General features: G+C 37.6%; 1 non-coding gene across 1 annotated transcript; it reads right to left on the bottom strand.

Annotated features, from left to right (window-relative positions):
• Nucleotides 1-6,231: 6,231 nt before the first annotated feature.
• Trnam-cau lies at nucleotides 6,232-6,306 on the bottom strand. The gene has a single exon. It is a non-coding gene; the product is annotated as a tRNA-Met (tRNA).
• Between the last annotated feature and the right edge of the window lie 14,982 nt (nucleotides 6,307-21,288).

Below are 21,288 nucleotides of genomic sequence, written 5' to 3'. Positions count from 1 at the left end.
GAAGACCGTGGCATAATTGCCCATGCTGATACTACCACTGTAGTCATTTGCATAAATGCCTGCGCCCGTACCAGATGCCATCTTGGACCCGTCTGTATACCAGATGATGGTGTTGTCATCAGGGGTGGGTGTCTCCAGACCCTCCTTCCATTCGGCTCTAGTATGGACTTTGGTTTTGAAGTTTTTGTGGAAGATGAATTTCGGTTGCATTTTGTCGCAGCCCATACTCATCAGCCTTCCCATAGAATTGTTGTATTCCATGCTTGTGTGTTTAGTCTTCGGCATGCTATCGCTCCAGAGGCCTGTTAAAGCCAGCCGGTGTAGCGATTTCAGTGCCTCAGACTGTATCACTAGATGTAGCGGCGGGAGATCCAATAGTACCTCCAATGCTGCTGTTGGCGTCGTTCTGAACGCACCCGTTATAGCCATGCATGCTGTCCTTTGTACCTTCATGAGGACATCCTTGCATGTGCTCAGTAATGTCCTTGGCCACCAGGCCAGGCTTCCGTACAGGATTATAGGTCTCACCATCATGGTGTAGATCCACCTTAGTACCTTTGGGTTTAAACCCCATGTTTTGCCGTAAGCTGACCTACACATTCCAAACACTCTAAGTGCCTTGGCTGTGGTCAGTTCGACGTGTCTTTTCCAGTTCAGTTCTTTGTCTAGTGTTACCCCTAGATATTTCACTTCATTGGAAAGTTCAAGTACCCTTCCATAGAGCCTTAGTTGCTCCATGCCAGTAAGGGCCCTTTTCCTGGTAAACGGTACTACCACTGTTTTGCCTGGATTGATGGAGAGTTGTTGGTGGTTACACCACCTCTCCACTTGCCTCAGTGCTGTATTCATGATTTCTGACACCGTTCCCGGGAATTTCCCGTTTATGAGTATCACTAAATCATCTGCATAACCCACTGTATATACTGGGCCCTTATTTAGTTCTTCCAAAAGTGAGTTCACTACCAGGCTCCATAGAGTCGGAGAGAGAACCCCACCTTGTGGACAACCTTTTGTTGCTGTGGCTAGTAATTCTTCCCCCATGAGGGAGGACTTAATTAGCCGGCTGTTCAACATATTACCTATCCAGCGGCAGATGGTAGGTTCTATGCCATGTTTGAGTGCAGCATTATTGATTGCACCATATGTGGTGCGATCAAAGGCACCTTCGACATCCAGAAATGCAGCAAGACATAGTTCTTTGTTTTCTATGGCCTGCTCCGCTCTAGTTGTCACCAGGTGTAGTGCTGTCTCCGTGGACTTGCCCGGCTGGTATGCACATTGCAAGCGGTGTAGTGGATGTCTCTTGAGCGGACCATCCCTGATGTGTCTGTCCACCAGTTTCTCCAAAGTTTTAAGGAGAAATGATGATAGACTTATGGGCCTATATGATTTGGCTTCTGTGTAATCCTCTTTGCCTGGTTTGGGCAAGTATGTTACCTTTACTAACCTCCATGCACGTGGTACATGTCCGAAGGCAATACACGCTTTGTACAGTCTACTCAAGTGGGGTATAAGTACGTTAGCGCCTTCTCGTAGTAGTATGGGGTAGATTCCATCTGGCCCCGGGGCTTTATATGGCTGAAATGTCGATAATGCCCATTGTATTTTGTTGTGGTCTACTACCTTTTTCGACGTGTCCCAATTATGCCTGGTCGTGCGAGTGCACTGTTCCGTAACACTAATTGGTTCATCGTCTGGTACACTCTGATTTATTATCGAGCCTGGAAAGTGTGTGGCACACATCACCTTGAGGGTCTCTAGCCCCGTTTCAGTCATTCCACCATCACTCCTTCTAATAGAGGTGAGTGGGACTGACTTCGTTGTGGCTAGTGCCTTCGTGAGTCTCATGCCTTCCGGAATGGAACCGATTTGATCGCAGTGGTTTTTCCACGCTTTCCTTTTCGCTTTTCTCACTGCCTTGCTATACTCTGTGAGTTTTCGCGCGTAGAGCTCAAAATCATTACTTCTTTTGGCATCGTTAAAGACAGCCCTAGTTTCTTTCCTGAGTTTTGCTATCTCCGGATTCCACCAGGGTACCTTCTTCGCCAGGATTTTCTTTTCCGGGCAGTTATTTGTCCAAGCCGTATGGACGGCTTGCCCTATTTTGTCAGCTTCAAGTTCTATGTCAATAATAGAGTTTAGCTTACCATTGGGGTTTCCCAGGTCCGCCTTAAGGTCATCCTTGAACGATAACCAGTTGGTATTCCTGGGATTCCGTTTTAGTATAACTTCTACTTTGATCTTAGTGGTATACCTAAAGCATATATATCTATGGTCCGATAAAGAAATCTCCCCAGAGACATGCCATGAACTAACTTTATTACTTGCGTTGTTGGACGCTAGCGTTATATCAATGACCTCACCTCGCCTAGCATTGACGAATGTCGGCTCATTGCCTTTATTCAAGAGTTGTAGTGAAGAGCTTACCAGGAATTCCAGTACCTTCTCTCCTCTTCTGTTGACATCCGAGCTTCCCCAGATGACGTGGTGTGCATTCGCATCGCAGCCGATGATCAGGTCAGTGTTCGCCCGGCTGCCGTAGTCGACGAGATCCCGCAGTTGTGTGGTGATGGGATCCGCCGCCTCGTAAGGAAGGTAGGCTGATGAGATGACTAGTGCCTTACCCCCCTTTATTCTGGATCTTGACCGTGGTCAGATCCCTGGAACAGAAAGCATTTAGAAGCATAGCATCAATGCCGGTTTTAACATAAATACATGTCCTCATATTACTTTCGGAGCAGATATACAGTATCGTCCCGCCAGTACCATTCAAGCCTCTTATCTCTCCCTTGTAAATATATGGTTCCTGAATAAGGGCAATGTCGAACTTGTCGCTTTTTAGCTGCCTGGCCAGAAGGGCAGTGGCGGCCTTATTGTGTTGTAAATTTATTTGTACACACCTTAGCCCCTCCATTACGGCGGTTAGTGTTTGGTGGTGCTGAGATCAGCGGCCACCTCCTGGACCGTGTTGTCGCAGGACATGGGCGAAGTGGTGCCCTCCAGGTAGAGTTCTTCCAGACCGCGCAGGGTCAATTAGTGTACTGTAACTGACTAGACTAGGATATCTATCGAATGTTGGAACTACATAATGTGCGTAATTCTGTTGTAGAAATTACAGGCAATCTCAGTCTGTAAGGAGTGGGGGTAACAACTTAGGTCCATACACTGCCAACCCACCACCAACGTATATTAACACTAAATACTGAAAAAGTAATATATAGACGTATAAATAATTATTTTATCAATCACTAGTGCGAGAAGTGGGTCATTTTTTGTCAGGTCAGAACTTCAGGGGGCCACCTGTACTGAAAAATGTCGTGCGATACACGTGCGAAAAGGCGAACTTCCTTTTTTTCCGCACTTGTACCGTAATTCACGTTATCCGATCCGATATCGGATGTCGGAAGGAGTTCAACAGAAAAAAATCCAAGATGGCGCCTGTAATGTATAGGATATCGGTCCTATATCCGATATCGGATCTGATAATGTGAAAACGCACTTATGATTATTAAATAATGAATATGACACTGACACAATTCTCTTCCAAAATCGTAAACTAACTCATATTACTTACCAACTTTTGCCCTCGCCTTCGCTCGCGTTAGAAAGAGACAAAAAGTAGCCTATGTCACTTCTCCATCCGTTCAACTATCTCCACTTAAAGAATAACGTCAATTCGTCGCTCCGTTTTGCCGTGAAAGACGGACAAACAAACAGACACACACACTCCCATTTATAATAAATATTAGTCTGGATAGTATGGATGTATATCTCCTTCATTGGTGCAAGCAAGATGCACTGTGATTAAGGTAACGCGCACGTAACGCGCTAATATTTGCTCTAGAATTTTTCAGTGTCCCGTGGTAAGGTTAAATATCTGTAAACCAATAAACTTAAAAGTTTATTGACACTAGTCTAGGCTGGTAATTTTATATGAAAGTACCTTGCTGGCTTTCGATTCACAGCACATTTTTATTACTACAACCGTAAGAATAATAGCTATTGCACAAGTTGGAGAAAACGTGTATTACATATCAACTAGAAGAAAATCTCTTAGCTTCAGAACGCTCCATTGTTATTCTATCAAGGAATCGTTGCAATCACTATAATCCTAATACTTCCTACATTTTGCTTAGCAATTTAGAAGGTACCTACGAGGTAAACAAAAGATACTGATTTACTGATACATACAGCGACAGAAATGCCTTCACTACCAGTCTTCTCCAAGGATCTTCAGAACAGAACGACCAATATTGCATTGCCCTTGACCAATATTGGTTCTAATTCTAAGTACCGTCTAATGCTAGTCGGTGCAACGTAAGTAGCCTACTATTTTATTAATTACGTTATCGAACAGGACCCTCTCAGATCGCTATTGACATTTGAACAGCTCGAAGCGGTTTCATTATTTACGCAGGTCTACCTGTCCGGCTATCGATCTGCGCCACCCTCGGCGGTTCAACCTTCACAACACATCGAGTCTTTCCTTTAAAGAACAGCTAGTATAACTTGACCCCTCATGCACACAACTCTCTACAGTACTGAAGCCAATCTTATACTGGTGCTTACATAGTGCGCTTGGTAACCCCTGTTGAATCTTCCAACTTCATACGAAAATTTCATAATTGCTTCACGTACGTTCATAGCTCTTATTCAGATGCTAAAAACACAATATCGACTGCATTCGTTAACCAATACATTAGTGTTAAACTATGAAAATTATACAACATTCGTATCATATTTTAAAATCTGAATAGGATAGATGGATGGTTGAGTGAGATAAACGCATTAAGTGTAGTATGTGGGAATGTAATGAGTTTACTCCAATTCAGCTGAACGAAATTAAAATTGCTTGACGCGAACAAGTGGTCTATCAGCCGTTCGAATATAAAGCTGAACCAATTGTAAGGTTACATGAAATACGTTTCGATCGTTTTATCAAGTTAAAATAATTAAACACAACTTAATATGCATATATCTTAATTAAGAATAGGGAACTTGACTGTAGTTAAAATAAAATATTTTAGACCATGCACGAAATAAAGCATCAGACAATTATAATAAAAACATGGATAGAAGTTATTTTTAAATCCAATTTCTATTTAATAAGTCAGGTAGAAATATTGAGTTGACCGTGACGTCACTCAATTCGATTTCATATAAATTACATATTAGCAAGTCGTTTAAATTCGTTTTGACAGTTCTTAAAAAGAAGCTGATTTGACTAGGAGGCAAGTAGCCAATTGTAAGAAATTAGAAAAAAAAAACACCAGTGACAGCTAAGTGACATTGTTTTTGACATCGCTTTTTTTTTTCATACATTCAGCACGCGCAAAGCTATTGTCACCTCATCTGTTATTAAATATCACAAACGTCATTTCGGTCACTTAAAAAAAGATAATAACTAAATTATACGAAATAAAAATAAAAGAGCCACCTTTCCGTGATCGTTATAACATATTCTATTATCAGAAAAATATATTATTTGCCGATGTGTCAAAAAACTTTACCTACCCAATTGTACATATGTGTTGAACTACCTACTACATACCGTCTAACGTCGACATTCAATTTAAAAGCATTTAGTTGGGGTATTTAATTTCCTGATTCACTTAAGAGGATTTACCGTAGAACAAATAGAAACTTGGCCTCAGAAATTAAATTGTATCACGGACGCGTTGCTCTGGCACAATCCTCAAAGCTTTGTAGATACGTGGAGTAGCCTTTTAATTACATATATGTCTTATTATGGTGCCAATAAAAATTTAGGTATTCTAGGAATATTCTTCATTTTTGAAAGTGCCGGTAAGCTCAAAAAAAGTTTAAGGTAGTCAGAAAACGACATAAACAAAATATTGAAATATATGGAAAACATCCACACCTCAGGCACAAAATATCTGTCGTTCATTATATAAATAAATGCCTCTACCGGGATTCGAACATAGGTTACTCTACTTTATTGGTGTATTTTGTAAAGCTAGGATCTCCTCCTTTAAACGCCATTGTTATTTCGCACGGTGCGTCACGCGGTCACTATAGAGAAGAACTCATTTTGTTGTAGTCTTTTTCAAATATCAACGTTGGTGTCTAGAGTTCTTTCAAACATCAACGCTAGATTCTGATTCTAATATCAGCGTTACTGCTGCAGCGTTTCAGCAACGGAAAAGAAACATATCACTATAAATTGAAATAGATATCATACACGAAAGAAAAAACGACAAGGTCCACTGGTGGCCGAGCCGGGAATCGAACCCGGGTCTTCAGCTTATGCGGCAAACGTCATTACCACTAGACCAACCACCAGCCACCAGTGGGCCTTGTCGTTTTTTCTTTCGTGTATGTTTATCTATTTCAATTCATAATTTATATTATTAGCCTTATTAGCATTATTAGCATTTGATTACACTGACTTCGGATTTTATTTCATTTCTTAATTTTATTGTGTTTTGTGTATTTCTATTTGTAAATATTCATTTTGTTATTTTCAATTTATAATGTAATTTTCGACGATCATGATGAGAAGATAAACATAACTTTGGCATGTAACAAATTTATAGTGTAATTTTTATCATGAAATAAAGAAATCTAAATCTAATCTAAATCTAATCTAGTAGTGTGACTACTTGACAAAAAGAACAAATCAAAAAATATTCAATAGAATAATTTGATTTGTTCCCTAGTTGTAAACATATCACTGTTAATCTCCAATTTTTTTTTTTAGTAATAATGAACATGTTTAATAATTGAGTTGCTTTAGTTACGTCACGAGTGAAAAATTCAATTCTGACACTGATTTCATTACCATGATTGACAGTAACATTCCACATTTCACACTGACAACATTCTGTACAACGAATAGGGATTGCAATCCGGTCCGGCGGATCCGGTAATCCGGCCGGATCCGGTGCTTTTTTCATGCTACCGGATCCGGTGAAATTCGCCGGATCCGGTACCGGATCCGGTAATGTAATTTAATATGTTAGAATAGTGCAAACAAATAACATTTACACTAACATTTGAACGTAGCTCAACAGGGGATTGCAATCCGGTCTGATTTCCAATAAAAAAATAATTTAATACGTACGTTTTTTGCATTACTAGGCCGTTTGGAAGTAAAATAATGTGCTCAAGTGACGCGTCAAACTTTCCGTCTTTGAATCTGTAATGAAATCTGTGCAATTGTTTGCTTGGATGCAAAGTGTGGAATAGTGGAGAGTGACAAAGGGCCATACGACATACGACAAAACTTTTCGTTAACATGTCACTGAGGTCGAAGGCCACGAGGGTAGCTGAAGATAGGAAGGCATGGCGCGAGCTTTGCGTCTCTGTGGTGACGTAGGACTACAAGAACAACATCGTTTTCAGCATGATATAAGAAGTTCAAAGCTTAAATATGAACATTTTTAATAGGTATTCAGTAAGATTGTGGTTTCAGCAATAGCAAATAATACTAAGGTCAATTACTCTTGATGACTTTAATTTTGCTACTGTAGTTTTTTTAGTTCTTCTTTGCGTGTGAGAAAAGTTAACTGTAAAATAACACAATTATAATGTCCGTTCTTAATTGTATCTTAAAAGCTCTATAGGTATTACTGTAAAACAATACAATAAAAATAATTTTGTAATCCTATGAAAGTTTAAAAAGAACGAAAAAATTTTATTTGCGACTGATTATTTTAGTAAAATTTACTTGTTACCTGTTAAAAATGTTGATTTTTAAGCTATCAACTTTTGGTTTATGAATCGTGAAGCAAAATACCATCATATTTCTCATATTATGCTGAAAACATACAAAAAAAGTAACTATTTGGGTACTTTTAATCCTCAAGGCTAATCCGGCCGGATCCGGCCGGATCCGCCGGATTGGGACCAAAATCCGGCCGGATCCGGCCGGATTGGAAATCAGACCGGATTGCAATCCCTAACAACGAACGTTGCCTTCAAAATGTAACCTTTAGCTATACATTTTTAATACTTAAGCCCTTTATACACATGGGCAGCTACGTATTATTTAGAGCACGGCAAGCGTTACATTTTTTGTCTCATAATAATATTTCGCTTAATGGAAGCTTTTGTCATATTTTTGACGAGCCTGAAAATTTAGAATTCCTTATACAAAATTCAGAAATTTGAGTTTTAAAACACGCAATGGTTTAAGCATGAAGAGATTATTTAGGCATATAATTTATAATTTATTAATAGGGATGTCGAAATATTTTTTTCCGGAACAAAATGATTAACAGGACGTTACTTAAATATTAGCTCTGAGTCAAATATTGTGGATCGGATATATCGGTGTCGAAAGTCTATGTTTTAAAAAACGTAATTGTTGACTGTGACATATCCAGTCCATATAATATTCATATTCATTCATATAATATTTTTTCTACTTGTCGACTGTAATCTGTCAATTAGGACACCACAGACTAAACTATAAGTGCTAACTTTTCAGTGTTGGATACTCTATGGCAGTTCCGACTCAATTATAATAAGCTATTATAGTTGACTGTAGTTAACTGTAATAATTTCAAAAATAGAACTTCATACAATTTCTATACTAATTTGCGATACCTGGCAAAATTTCCTGCATCTGAAACACATTTTTTTTTATCTGTCACGTTATCGGCCAATCAGAGACGGTTATTACAAACAATTGGTTGCTAGGTAATTCGATGTTGATACAACGGTGAACGACTCTATTAACATTAATTTTAACTTGCATGAATGATGATAATATATTTCCGTCCATTGATGATGAAGATGATGACTCGTAGAAAAAGTATTGTATACAATAGTGATATAATTAAGCTTTTCACTCTCGTACCGTACTATTAGGCCACTCAGCAAGCTTCGTGGCCTAAACATGGTACTCGACTGAAAAGCTTTGTATTATATCACGATTGTATAAAATACTATTATGTGTCAGCCGTCAGTCATACTACCTAGAGACTTAAATAATAATAATAACGACATACAGTTAATTGTTTATGATCGTATAGTAATAAGTAAATAATTTACTTTCACTAAAACAATAAACATTTACCACGAACGTAATTTTCCTCACGAGGAGGATCACTCGAAAAAGTATCTCGGAATTAATTTGTACCTCTTCAAGATTTTCGATTGACTGCCTAATAAAGAAGTCAGATTCTACAATAATATGTCAATTTGCTTACGTCGCAAATATACATACATACATACATACATACAATCACGCCTGTTTCCCAGAGGGGTAGGCAGAGATCACGGATTTCCATTTACTACGATCCTGACAAACCACTTTCGCTTCACACACTTTCATAACATTTCTCATACACGCTCGTCGGTTTCGAGTACTTCTGACCTGGCCTCTTTGCAATATTTCCCCGATTTGATCAAGAAAAGTTCGCCTAGGTCTTCCACTACCAACTGACCCTTCCACTCCTTTTTCATATACTTTCTTCGTTAATCTCCTCTCATCCATCCTCTCTACATGCCCAAACCACCTTAACATACCCATCTCAATCTTTGTCACCACATCTACATCCACTCCACACTTCTCTCTTATCACGCTATTTCTGATCCTATCACTCAACTTTACACCAGCCATGCTTCTTAACGCTCTCATTTCTACGGCATTCACTTGACTTTGAAGTCTTTTATCCCACACCCAACTTTCACTACCATACATAAGTGTAGGCACCAAAACTCCTCTATGCACCGCCAGACGTGCTTTTTGCGACACTTTCTGGCTGCCCATAAAAGCGTTTAGTGCTCCATTCACTCTATTCCCAGCATTCACTCTCCTTTCAATATCTTTTCCATGTTTACCGTCCCTTGTAAACAACGTTCCCAAATACACAAACTCTTTCACTTGTTCCAAACTTTCATTATCGATCTCAACTTCGCAATCTGTCATAATCTCATCTCTTTCAAATACCATTACTTTCGTCTTACTGACATTCATTCTCATTCCTTTCCTCTTGAAGGATGCATGCACTCTTGTTACCATCAGTTGTAACTCCTCGGCCGACGACGCAAGTAATACTAGGTCATCGCAAATATTTACATTAAAAACATTGCTGATCTAATGTAGCTGTCAAAAGAAACAGGGGAAAATACCTGCTATATCTTTTATGCAGAAATCTACTAAGGACTAGAAAAGGTGCGAAATATTATCTAAAATATTTGAGAGGCGACGAACCGCCTATACCGTAATCCGATATTACAATTTCCGTTTCCGATATAGTGTAAGGCTTTTTGGTTGGTTGAAAGATTTTATTGGGGGTTCTCAAAAATGTCTTTGTCGGGTTCCTTGTGCGCTAAAGCTGCCCAGTTTGAAAACGGTTGTTACATTTTTACTCGTAAGTCAATCAGTTTTACACATCAGTCGACGAATAGGCAATGGAAAACGATCATAATTGAAACAACGCAATATGTTTTAATCATAATTTTTGTACAAAATTGAATTTCATGTCAAAGACAATACGATGATGAATACCGTGACAAATACAATATCCCAAGGTTTGTTTTTATAATTCCGTAAAAACCTATTAATTTCTTCAAACACCGACCTGTGTCTGTATGGCCTAAAGCAAAGAGGATCGATATTATAGAGAGTTACTGTCGAAGTAAAATGTGTAATCACAATGCATAGACTGCCATCTCTTGACAGGCTTGAAACTTTTGAACCTCAGTTTTGACAATTTGGCCCATATTCTTAGCTTGATATGTTTTAAAATGTCAAATATTAATATTAGCGCCATCTATCTGAGCGTACCCCAAAGGTGTAATGCCATCTAGGTCACCGTACCTTTTTCTGTATGGTACTGAGGTACGTTTTTTTCTTAGATATTTACTTACTTTATCTGTCTATACGGAGTTATATATGTCTTTGCCTAAAGGTTAACTGGTAGAGAATGGCAATTAATCCAACACTGGTACATTTATTTGTGCAATAAAGTTAAAATAAATAAACTGAAAATACCTACCAGTACCTACTATAAAAATACGCGAAATTATTAACAATAAACACCAGATAAATAAAATTAAAACATAACTTAAATAGGCAATTAAATCCAACTCATTAAAAATCAAAACAAACACACACGAAACTCAACAAACGCCAACTTTGACTGATGCTGCTCGCTCCGGGATAGTCTTATAAACCGGGCGAGGTTCCGCGCGAAGAGTCCTGGACAATAACTACATCCTGCCGCTCCACAAAGCTAGTAAGATGATACTTCCCTGACAAAGGCACGGCGTCTAGGGACTTCAAGTTACGGAGTTCTGTTAAGGCTAGGTTGGATTCAAAGTGGGATATAATATTGAAATGACGAGATTATGACTGAAAGGTTAAGGTGGTCAAAAACGGCAATACATAGCGTGTTTAGTAGGTATATAACCTCTTTCTTTCGTAAAACTATACTAAGTAACTGGGTAACATTGGTTCTAGCGCTACTGGCCTGCTAGTAAAATTACGTAAATGTTCAATGTCATCAAAAAATTTGTTTAAGCGACAGCCAAAAATATCGTTGTGAAGAATTTAATAGCAAAGTAAACCGGAAATACAGCAGAGGAACTACCGACGCAGATACCTGTGCCAGCAGCTCCACTCGCAGCACTCGGTAAGCCAACCTTAGATCTTATGAGGTAGTATTTGTCTATCTCCATACTTATTTACATATACAATTATACACGTGGCGTGGGCCTGAATAACCCGAAAGATTTTAACCACGCATTTTTGGTGTAAAAACGTTTTTTTTTTTTCTAAAAACCTAATTTTTGAAAAGTTTATATCTCACTTTTTGACATCTATCAATGAGGATAGTGAGACTATTCTCTATAATGGCACCAACGCCGTTAAAAAGGCCTTTTGTAACAATAAGATTTTTTTTTCGTTTGGTAAAAACTCTGAAACTAGGCGATATCCAGAAAAGTTTGTATGACATTATAATTATGTAGTTTCTAAATGTGGTCAGGAATACACTGTTAAAATCTTTCGGATTATTCAGGCTCACGGTGTATTTTACATTCCACATTTTCATGCTTTATGCCACAGAGCGCTTGTTAGCTCGACATTCGCCGTAGTGCATCTCTCTCTCTGCTACGAGTCAATCCCACAGCGAGTGTCACAACTATTTAGATCCAAAGAAGCAAAAGTAAAAAAATATTTACTTAATAAAATAATTTGATTTGTTCCAAATTTCGAAATCTAAGCATTCAATTATAACTGATCATTAATCATTCAGTAAAGTTCTAATAATGCTTCAAGGCGCTTAACCAAGTAAATAACAAGTGTTGACAAAAATAACAATTGAAACATTAATACTATTATGGAAGTAGCAATAATAGTATGTAATTGAAGAATGTAGCCTTAATGGCATGTTTACCTTTTCCCCAGTGCCACTAGAGTAATAGGATTCGTAGTTATCGTTAATTGGTATCGCCCGCGTGTTAACTTCTTTATTGAGTTAATCGGTGGAACTTTGATTCCATTTATAGTTTTACGCTCGTATTTTTATGGATTGGCGAAGGACGTATTTATAGGTAAATAGCGGTGAAGTCAACATTGCAAAGGATTAGGAAAAAAAGCTGTCACTATGAAATGAATGCATTATTTAAAAAAATCTAAGTCAACACTGCTAAGCTAATGTAGTAGGTAACAAATTAACAATATACTCGTATTGTTGTATAACCTATTATAAGTCGCATCAAATATATTATTTATTAATATTATTCATTCTTAGACAGATTAGCTAAGTCAAACGATAAGCTCAAGAAGACCTGTATGGGTACTATAAAACGATACAGCTATATATAAAATCCAAATACTGATATTTCCATGACCCACAAAGAAATATTGTATGTGTGCTCACTACACAAATGTCCCAAGATCAGAACCCAGAACCGTCAGCTTCACAAACTGGATTGCTACGCACTAGATCAAATTGATCGTAAATCTTACAATTTTGCAAAATAATACAGTATTTCATACATCAGCGGAATTTGGATTCTTGAAGAGGTATATAGATCACAAGGAGCTCATGCCATGGAAGTAGCAATAATAGTATGTAATTGAAGAATGTAGCCTTAATGGCATGTTTACCTTTTCCCCAGTGCCACTAGAGTAATAGGATTCGTAGTTATCGTTAATTGGTATCGCCCGCGTGTTAACTTCTTTATTGAGTTAATCGGTGGAACTTTGATTCCATTTATAGTTTTACGCTCGTATTTTTATGGATTGGAGAAGGACGTATTTATAGGTAAATAGCGGTGAAGTCAACATTGCAAAGGATTAGGAAAAAAAGCTGTCACTATGAAATGAATGCATTATTTAAAAAAATCTAAGTCAACACTGCTAAGCTAATGTAGTAGGTAACAAATTAACAATATACTCGTATTGTTGTATAACCTATTATAAGTCGCATCAAATATATTATTTATTAATATTATTCATTCTTAGACAGATTAGCTAAGTCAAACGATAAGCTCAAGAAGACCTGTATGGGTACTATAAAACGATACAGCTATATATAAAATCCAAATACTGATATTTCCATGACCCACAAAGAAATATTGTATGTGTGCTCACTACACAAATGTCCCAAGATCAGAACCCAGAACCGTCAGCTTCACAAACTGGATTGCTACGCACTAGATCAAATTGATCGTAAATCTTACAATTTTGCAAAATAATACAGTATTTCATACATCAGCGGAATTTGGATTCTTGAAGAGGTATATAGATCACAAGGAGCTCATTCCATAAACAGACAGCTCTTACCCGCCTTAAAATATAGCTTTACATTACTGCCAGTAACGTTAAACAACGGCAGTAACAAGTTCATTTCATATTCCATCCAATCCTCTTTAAACCGTACCGTAAAATTCATAAAATATTACGATTAATTAATTTACAAAATTACCGCTTTCTTAATCGCCCGAAATAGCTTAATACCTGAGGGATACAAAGTTTCGACTTACAGTAAGCCGGAGCTTTTATATTTAAATGACACTGCAGTAGTGAAAGAGATTAATTACGAGAAATACAAAGAGATTAATAAATAATTAATTTAAAACACATACCAAAGAGAATGGTTATAGAGGACTTTTGTCAAAGTAAGATTTATAGTCAGGTTTCGTTTTAATAACTGCCACGTATCACGTCACAGTTTTGACAATTGGACCTCATATCGTGGACTCGATAGTATGTGTTAAATATTAACATTATCTCCATCTAACCCAGCACCAACCAAAGGTGTAACGCCGTCTGAATGAGTTTTTTCTTTGTCTCCGAGGTAATCTTTTTTCATGGACTTGATTTGTCTTTTACGGAATCATAATATCTTTGCCTATAATAAATTCATTAACATTATACACGATAAGGTTTCCATAGTTTTATCATCGTAAGTAACTAATGTAACTATCGCTATAACAGAGGACAATATTACCTACTGCTAAAGTATATAGTTAATTTAATGAAGCTCAAATGCAAATCCAGTTAAGTACTTGGTAATCAGTAGTTCGCTGACGCGAATGTAACCGTGCAAAGTAATGAAATTAGCATATAGAACCAGGGCGATGTGTATTACATTAACTTGATACTTGAGATTCAGCTTTTTCCTTTTTCGTAGAGAAAAACTAAAGCACGGAAGCCGGGAGCTGTCATGAAGGATTCCCTGGGTGAAATTTACACCGCCATTATATATGCTGTTTTTGTAAGAAACGTTTCCACTTATGTATGTATTTATGTGGATGATACAGGTACTTGTACTTGTATACATATATTTTTTCATTCATGAAGACGCATGCTCTGATTTTAATATCGTACAGTTCAAGATCACCAATTCACCCTTGTCAAAACTCCCTTGGGGTTTTTTTAATATAACTCCGCCTTGCGTGCAATTGCACAGATACTGTGCGAGTGTGATGAACAATTGCATACATTTTTAAATCCATTGCATATCTAAGTCAACACAATACACGTGTCCTCATTTTGTCTCCGTAATCTACGATAGACTTCATAGACTGATACTAGAAAGCTAAGTGAGCTAGCTAAACACTCTGGCCCCGTAGCCGAATGGCATTTCTCCGACGCCAAACGAAAGCGATACGCCGCTGGCTCTGTCGCGCCAATACGCAAGCGCGATAGAGATAGATATCTACTAGCGCTTCGTTTCGTGAGCGTTTCGTGAGCGATTGTGCCATTCGGCTAGCCACCCAGGTAACACAATTTGGGTACGACGGGCAGGCACGGCACGAAATTTAAACTGCGAGAAACTAGATTCACACTAGAAACTATGGCGTAAACGATGTTTTTGTTATCTTTCTGTGTCGATCGTGATATTCCTTTGTAATTTTGTATACAAGTGCTTTGCAGTGTAGGGTCAATGTACTTTATGATGGCAAGTACGTGTAACTCTGATCATAGAATTTGAGTTTTCTGCTATGTCTTCAATGCTACGACTCGCGTCACTGTAGCTTATCGGGCTGTGCCATGCGGTCGGCAGCAAGAGGTAGGCCGAGCTTGATAGTGACTTTTTTATTATTATAAATGAGGTTACTCATAGCCACAGACTAGCCGAGGCGAAGAATATAAATATAGACACTGGCAAGGAATTCTACTCGACTCTGCTTTAAATAAATCATCTAGGATGTGCTGTGAAAATCGTGGCACTCCGATAGATATATAGATATATATATATATATAGATATATAGATATATATATAGATAGATATATAGATATATATATATATATATATATATATATATATATATATATATAGATATAGATAGATAGATTTTGTTATAATATTAAAAATTTTGTTATAATATTATAATATTAAAAAGTAACAACCTCCACAAACATGCTTTTGCATGACCTTACTCGACCTCATTCAACATGAAATGTATACTACTGGATTCTTGCCGTATGATATTCGTCGGCTCCAGATTACATGAATCTAGTCAAATTGAGATGATTCAAACATTGACTTACGTGAAATATTTACGAAAATATGTAGCGGAGCACCGTTCTGCTCTATCACCAAAATCGTTCGTAATATTCATGACGCGTCGCCTCACTGGAAAGCCATCAGCATATTCGGGATGTCTATCACAGACGTACATATGGGCGAATCAACTTTTTGACCGACTCAAATCTGTCCGCACATTCTTAACATAGTTGTAAAATTAAACCCTTAAATAATGAATTTTATTGGTATTTTTCACTTTCCCCTGTATATTAAAACATAACCCTAACTGTTAGATCCAATAAACTGAAACTTTGTTCATTAGAAGTTCGATTTCTTGGTAACTCCAGAGACATTTTGAGTAACGCCAGAGACACCAAAAATGTCGGTCAAAAAGTTGATTCGCCCATATATCATAAAAACGGGCCTATAGTGCCAATTGAAATGAATGTGTTCGATAAAGCGCCATATGCTGAATAAACTGAGTAAAAATGGTAAAGGCAATTCATCGAATAAAGTGTTGCCAACCCACTGTTGTATGGAAAAAAAAATGTAATGCTCTAAATGGTCTGAAATTAACTCAACAACATGTTTACCTACCAGCGTGCGTAGCCGAATCCACAAACGTTCACGAAACGCTCACGAAACGAAAGGCTCGTAGATCTCTATCGCTCTTGCGTATTAACGCGACAGAGCCAGACTACTACCTTTCGCGGCGTTTCCTTTTCGTTTCGCGTCGTAGAAATGCCATTCGGCTACGGAGCCTGATCTGCCTTTTTTATTTTATGGGATAGGAGGCAAACGAGCAGACAGGTCGCCTGATGGTAAGCGATGACTGCCGTCCATGGACTGGACACCCGAAACACCAGAAGTGTTGGAAGTGTGTTGCCGGCCTTATGATGGGTGGGCCTACTAAAAAATATTCAAATGAGACCTACAAAATTCGGATTATGATTCATAATTTATGAATGTTACAATGGATCAAGATTTATAAGTGGAAAATCCGCTGTGGTTCTGGTTCTGGCATGGTTCTATTCGCGAAATAGAAGAGAATTTTTGCATGTGTCCTTTAGACGAACGGCACCTAATTTTTCAAGGACTTAGAAGTAGAAAAGCTTTTCGGACCGAAATTTTCTAAAGTTAGTTAACGTTCTCTCTCTGAGCCCTAAAAGGTATTAATAGATCTAATAAAAAGTTAATTGGTAGACTGCCTTGAAACCCTGTTAGTTCTAAAATGAATTCGCTTTAGCTGTGTTGCGGGAAAGTAAGTCGGCTTGGTAAGCGGTTATGTAGATACTTACATAATAAGAAAATTTTAATTTCTAGTGAGTGTAATGGTAAAATCCAGAAAATGGATTTTAAAAGAAATTCTATCGTGAATTAGTGAGTGGTGTCGCAGTGGCAGATGGTCTTTCAAACAAATCTATGCTTTCTTCAAGTTTATTACTAAAATCGCCGTCAATAGAAATTGTCAACAATGTAAACAAACCATTCTATAAAATATCAATATTCTAGAACAGTTTTATTATTTTAAAGGTTGATGATCATAATATGATATGAATTTATTAAATAACACATGGATTTAGCCAGTATCTGATGAGTTAGAAAGGAAATTAAAGACATTTTGTCTACAGGGTTTGTTTACATTGTGTACAAATTCTATTGACGGCGACTTTACTACTTAGCATACTTTTGAAGTACCTAGTATTTCCTGTAGTTGAATTGGCTGGTATAGCTTTGTTGTAAAATAAAATAACTATAGAATAGTATTGCCGATTTCCCAAGGCAGAGGCAGAACGGACATGGTAATAAAGATCGGTTACCTGCATGTTTCCGTTTCGTTCCTATTACAAGTAACGCAAAACAAGGGAAGCCTTCGCAGTGGGACAGTAAGGTTAATTAATTGTAAGTCCATCGGACATCATAACGATTTGAATCTCATCATAAACATATCATAACTAGGTAGGTATTTCGATATCATGTCATGTACTCGTACGTACTCATCTAAATTAACTTGGGGATATTCCTTAAACTCAAATAATTAATGTATTTATTACCTATTGAGTTTTCTATTCTGAATCTGACCCTACGTACCAGTGTACTCAAGCGCCCAGAGAGCGTCTAGCTTTGTCATCCGATAAGGGAGATCTACCGTTATGAATAGACACTAAAGAGCGTCATGTTTCCCATTCAAAGCGATTTAATTTCTATAGAGTGGCTATCCTGAAGCCGGCACTGTCGCCGCAATTCTAGGGTTACGGTTTAAACTGTCAACGGTAAATTAAACTTGAGTGTACTGACGTGTAAAGCCCATAGTTTTGCGCCTTAGGCCTTTGTTTTAAGGCTGAATGTGGATTTGTACTCTCTTTGTGGGTACACCTTTATGTATAGAACACATGACTGAAGCCGAGTAGGCAAGATAGGTATAGGTACGGCTATTTAACGTTGCTCCATTAGATGTACAAAGAGCTACAAAGTGTATTTATAAGCAGAATAGTTATTTAATATGTCTCTTTTAAGATTTTTGACGATCTTCAAAAATTCATTTAGTATATATTGATTTAGACTAACACGATTTGCACTCATAATTTTAGAACAAAACGGGACTTAATCGCGTAAACACTTACATTTATATTAGGCCCGACGTTTCGAACATCACATTATGTTCGTGGTCACGGGTAGACATTTAGTATGCAAACGACGTATTCGATTTTTTTCTTTGTACTGTAGAAGTCAAACAAAAACACACACAAAAAGTTATTTAAACCAAGAAGGACATTGGCTGCTTATTCCAGCATTGTAAGCGTCTCGTCTTTATTATCCTGTTTCATTCAAAGTTAAAAAGACGAAATTTGTATCCTGCAAGAAATATAGAAATATCGTCAAAATACATAAAAGCTTTAAGTACTCGTCTCGTTCTTGCAAACAAGGAGCGGCGCCGTTGCGAACAATAAACTGGAACGTATAAATAGGTGTCAAGTATTTCAGAGGTGTCTTTCATCTTGGTCCCGAGCAAAATATAATGCCTATCGCTGTTTACCCTCACCCTGCAAGAAATAATAGAAACGGGGACATTCAGTGCCGTCTGTGTATAGGTCGCTAAACTAAGCAAATGCCTAATGTAGAATGGCTATTTAATAATTTAGTTACCTACAAAGTCGGAGAAAGTAACTAGTTGTAGTTGGTCAGTTCGGAACATACAAGTTTGTTTCACATTACGAACTGTAAGCAACTATTTGTGAAACTGTGGTAAGGGATGGTGAGAGAAAATCTTATAAGTTTAATAAATACCTTCCTGTTACGCTCGCGTTTCAATAAAACTGGAAAGAAAAATCCGTTTATCAATACGGAATGAAACCTGGAAAGTGTTTCTTCAATGTTTATTCGAACGGAGATACTATTAGGGCAGATGCAGATGGACTGAAACTCAACAGCAACTTGCATGAGAAGTGAACTCTTACTACAAAGCTAACCAGATGCAGAAATTTCCAGAAAACTACTCAATACCCGACTCCAATACTCAAATCTAATACATTTTTATTTAAAAAAAGAAAATAGGTATGTTAAATTGAGAAAAAAACCAGATGTTTCTTCGACTACTGAAGAACGTCTCAAGTAATTTTACGCTCTGGTATAGACACTGAAACTTGATAAACAGATCAGCACGGCTTACTGAAATACAATTTAATTTCGACCCGGCGGAGGCTCAAATTTCGGAGCCGTTGAAACAATCGGCGCCGAACAACAGAACTTATACCTACCAGCCTTTGTAAAATCTCGATAAGCAAACAGCACAGATCCGAGACAGGAGGGAGTGGTGTTTCAATAAGTACCCTTTACAGTATCTACCGCTTTCGCGCCTCTGAGTTTCCAAGTTAACAACCAAGTAATAATATCTATACTTACTTGATTTCAACGGTGAATTTCTGAAACGATTTATGTAACCACTGGATACGATGAGTATTTGAATAGGTAATATTAATCAATTCCAGTAAGAGTTTCACAGTGGATTGACATTTATTTATTTAAATGCGATATTCAGAGCTTCCCGGGATTTAGATGCGTCAAAGGTTTTCCGACACAAATCCTGTGAAAATGTAATAAAACTTTTGTAGAACAGCTATGTTGACATCCGCGTATAAAATTGTTCTTAGTCAAGGTTACGATTCCGGCAATTTGACTTCAAAAGTCCTCCGGCGCGGAGCTTAGCTTTGAAAACATTCTCTGTAGGTACTCGTACTCGTAACTTAAAAGTATTTTGTGTAAAAGTATAAGGACGAAGAAGCATTCAAGCGAATTGCGAACGATCCCTCCGTATGTTGATTGGTGAAATTGTATCGACTCGACCACCTTTAGGTATCTCAAACTTTGAGGTTATAATTTAAATTGAGAGTTGTTTGTTTACTTCGCAGTTTAGAGAGTTTACATTGGTAATTGTGACCTGATCTCCATATTTTAATATTCAGTGCTAGACTATAAAATTACCATAAATATACTGTACAAATCGTTTTACTTAGAAATGTTATTTGGCTTCTACGACCGATCTTATTTAATCATTTTCTCTTTGTCCCAGCATTACTTGGGGTGCTCGATATCAAAGAGCTACTTGTAAGCAAAGCTTTGGTATTAACGTTTGATCTTTGAAAATAGATCCCACTGTGATCCTGCTCGTAGGTTTCTTGTTCACTTTACTCCTTATTTTTTAACGTGACTTCTTATAATCTTTATCCCCTAGTTTTTTTTACCCTGTATATATTTAGTATATAATTTTTAAGAAAAAAAAACCGCCCTCCTTTGGGGTTCTGGTGATAAATACTTTCAAATGTTGGATTATGTTATCAATTCGTCTGTATATTTTTTAATGTTTGTTATTCGATATCTCCGTCATTTCTAAACCAATTTTGAAATTTGGATGATTCTGAAGTGCTTACAGATGAGAATGATTATCAGAACGGAACTCTAACCAGGGGCGGCTCACTCTTCATCAGCAGTTCCATTGCACCAAATGTCACTGTTCTGGACGTAAGTGCATGCTGTTCTTATAAAAATACCAAAGTCACTATAAGTGTGCCGTTCAGATTTGAGGAGTTCCGTTCTGACCATCATCAGCAATTCCACTGCACCAAATGTCACTGTTCTGGATGTAAGTGCATGCTGTTCTTATAAAAATACCAAAGTCACTATAAGTGTGCCGTTCAGATTTGAGGAGTTCCATTCTGACCATCATCAGGAGTTCGACTGCACCAAATGTCACTGTTCCGTACGTAAATGCATGCTGTTCCTTTAAAAACACAAAAATCACCATATGTATTCCTTTCAGATTTGAGGAGTTCC

The sequence above is a fragment of the Leguminivora glycinivorella genome, chromosome 5, assembly GCF_023078275.1.
Source record: "Leguminivora glycinivorella isolate SPB_JAAS2020 chromosome 5, LegGlyc_1.1, whole genome shotgun sequence".
Taxonomy (NCBI): domain Eukaryota; kingdom Metazoa; phylum Arthropoda; class Insecta; order Lepidoptera; family Tortricidae; genus Leguminivora; species Leguminivora glycinivorella.
Note: the sequence above shows the minus strand (reverse complement) of the source record. Positions and strands in the feature narration are given on the sequence as shown.